General features: G+C 41.0%; 2 long non-coding RNA genes across 2 annotated transcripts; one reads left to right on the top strand and one right to left on the bottom strand.

Annotated features, from left to right (window-relative positions):
• Positions 1 to 215: 215 nt before the first annotated feature.
• On the bottom strand, positions 216 to 2000 carry LOC110681040. Its single transcript, XR_002503069.1, has 2 exons — positions 1224 to 2000; positions 216 to 262 (listed from the first exon to the last, which is right to left on the bottom strand). It is a non-coding gene; the product is annotated as an uncharacterized LOC110681040 (long non-coding RNA).
• On the top strand, positions 536 to 1374 carry LOC110681041. Its single transcript, XR_002503070.1, has 2 exons — positions 536 to 664; positions 1144 to 1374. It is a non-coding gene; the product is annotated as an uncharacterized LOC110681041 (long non-coding RNA).
• Positions 2001 to 3275: the final 1275 nt, after the last annotated feature.

The following is a 3275-nucleotide window of genomic DNA, read 5'->3' as shown; positions in this document are numbered from 1 at the left end:
TCAACTGGGCACACCGCGTTCACTATCTCTCTCACCCTCTCTAGATACTCGATCGCGATCTCGTTGATCGCTTGGATACGGATTAATAAACTCGATTGATAATAACAACAAAACACGATCGCTCACTCACACTCACTTCCGAAATTGATGATGAATCACTCGGCAAGGGTTGGGAAGCGAAATTTTTCTTCAGTAAACTTTCCACTCTTCTATGCTTTTCTTAACTTTTTCACATTGATACACAAACACTGCAGCGACGGCACTGTAGAAAGAAAAACAAAAATTATGAAGAATAACAACAGCACTAAATTCGCTTTGATCTCGTTTTTCCCTATAGCTCGCTCGGGCTTCTCTTTCTATTTCACCATAATCATAAACGCGCTCGATTGATTGCGAACCACTAGTATTGCGAAAGGAAGAAAAACGAGCGCCGCGCCGCACAAATTGCTGCAACTTTTCTTGCGCTCGCGCTTCGCTTCGCCTACTATGCGCGGATCTCGCCCGTCGTCCACTTTCTTCCGATCCGATTGCTCACTCGCACACTAGATTGCAGCAGCCCTGCAGCGCACTCTCCGCCTGAGACTACTAAACAAAATTCAATGGTTGCTGTGTGAGTGCCCTGAGTGAGACCGATCGGAGTAATTACACTTATCGTGGTTTTAAGGTGCGCTTTTCGTTTTAATCGTAACAATACACGAACTTCTTTTGATTCGGTTTTGGAACTACGTCTACGCAACCCGGTGCTAGGCAGCCATGTTTTCGTGGTTAGCATCAAACTCAAGAGCAACAACGTACATTGGCCTAATCGTTTAAGGGAAATTTTCTTCCAGTGCTAAAATGTGTTTCTAGCTAATCACTTCAACCCAAATTGACTTGCTGTACTGCAATCCAATAGTTTGCAACCGTTTGTTTGTTACATAACTGTTGTTATGCAAGAAAAGATTTTTTTTCGGATAAAAAGATTTCGCCATCATCGATTGTTAGTCCTCAAACGGTTATTTGTTTACAAACATTGAGCTGTCAGTGGGAACCACTTCCCAGTGGGAACCAGAGATGTTTGCTCGTTATTTTTCAATGGGGTTGTATGGGCGGTGTCAGGAGGCTGCGTCTACGTCAGTTTCTTTCCTGTGGAACCACTCTCAGATACGTGCCAATGAACGACGCTACAGTTGATGATTGATAATCGACGGCTGTTGAACACACAGCCCTACACAGAAACTCACATCGAAGCAAACTGCGACGGCTGATGAGATATCTGACGAGAGGAGCGTTGACTGCCTGCCTGCTTTCACGCCACGAAGAGATGATAACAAACGGACGAGCACCGCTTGCTACGATTAAGAAACAATGAACCGATTGTACACTAATTACATCGAATACATCGAAAAATGACGACTACACTACAGCAATGAGGAGCTTAAGCTCGAGCTTCGGGCTAATCAGAGGGCGGACGACGACGACGACGACGAGATAACGGATCATACGCTTGCCGCGGGCTCCGTTGAAGATCGTTGACTTCGGTGGGGTTTTTTGATCGCGGAAAGTTCCGTGAACAAGCAAAAGTCGTTCTGAATTATCGTTTCTGTGTGTTTTGCTAATAATTCGGCACCGCGGAATTCGGCCTTTGTTTCACCATCGGGGGCAGATCATGATCATCATTATTCTGATTGCGTGTCGACGACTTTGCCGTATCGGTATTACTGCCAGGCCACGCGCTCGCAATGGATTCAGTCTTCGTTCATTGTGCGTTTACGACCGTCGTCCAGTCCAGATAGGAGGGTGAACTCCCAAGTACCAAGGGAACGGAAGCGGAGATCCAATTTTGGGTGAGGGCGATCTCAACTTCGCTCATCAACTTCGGATGGCTTTTGTGATATGAGAGGGTGTTGCGGAGGCGGAGTTTCTTCCGTACAGGTCTGGCGATGACTACAGTCGCTTTTCAGAGGTTTGATGGGAAATGCTGGAATAAAAGAAGGTAATAAAACTAACGTTAGAATGATTTTGCGAAATGATTTCATAATAGTGTAATAACTTTCATTTTATTTATTGCTAAGCTAGCCTAAGTTCATTTCTTATTTTTGAATTCTTTGATCGTCATATTCAAATAAGATTACTAATCACTTCTCTTAGGTGTGGTATTTTTAAAAGTTGTATCCAAAACTTTTGCACCTTTTCATTTCAATTCAGCTATAGATGCTGACGGATATCACATGAGAGATTGTTTGACGAACTCCTCTGGTGATTTCTCAAAATTGTGCACTTGATATACACACATTTAGGGTGTTTCCATGGATTACTTCAAGAATCGCTAATTTCTATAGCGAAAAGGATTTTTATTAGATTTGTAAAGAAATGTCTTCATGAGTCTTCATATTCTAATATTCCGCTGGAAGTTACTTCGGAGTATCTTCATGTAACTCTCCCATGCATTTTCCACAAATCGAGTCATAGATTGCTTCCTAGACTTTCGTACAGGATTTTTTTGTAATAATTTTTGGATGAACGACAAACATAATTGATCGCCATCCCAAAGAATAAGCATTAAGTTAGTGCAACTATACGTTTCCTTGAGTCAGAAAATATACAACTTTATCTGTAGATTAGAAGTTTCCATCTTAAATTTTCACTTACCACAACGAACTTTCTAGCATCTCTTTCAAATCTTTAGTTTCCTCTCCTATCATCTTCTTATTGATATTTCTGTAATTACCTCCAATCTAAGCCAAAAACTGCCACCCAGCTCAGAGTTCCTATGAGCACTTCCACAGCTATAAACTAATAGCTTATTTTGCCATTTGACCATTTTCACATTTCTATGTCCTGAGGCAAGCAAGCAACTTACTCAATGACCTGAAGAGTCGAGATCTGACCCTCGATCAACGGGATTTGAACCCACGATCCTCACATAGAAAAAAATATTTAACTTAAACTGAAGTCTACTGTAAAAATAAATCAAATTCGTGCGTTGTTATAGCATCATGAAAACTCCAATAAATATACATTCAATCTGGTGGGAGTTCGACTGTAACTCTCAATCGTTCTGATTTAAGGGCTTTTGGGGGAATAAACGAGGGGCAAGTAATAAACCTCGTTTTACTCCCTCAAAGACTGCGTAGCTGTTAAATCAGAACGATATACAATCAATTTTCAACTAAAAATGCTTAAACATCACATGGTTGTGTAAATTTAAGGTGAATTCAATTTAAAAATAATAGATTGGTCGTTAAAATTTAGGTTTATTTTGATGCTCCAAATATGTGCATGAAAATAAACTT

The sequence above is a fragment of the Aedes aegypti genome, unplaced genomic scaffold (genome assembly GCF_002204515.2).
Source record: "Aedes aegypti strain LVP_AGWG unplaced genomic scaffold, AaegL5.0 Primary Assembly AGWG_AaegL5_hic_scaff_270_PBJ_arrow, whole genome shotgun sequence".
In the NCBI taxonomy this organism is placed as follows: domain Eukaryota; kingdom Metazoa; phylum Arthropoda; class Insecta; order Diptera; family Culicidae; genus Aedes; species Aedes aegypti.
This window is presented reverse-complemented; position numbering and strand designations above follow the sequence as displayed.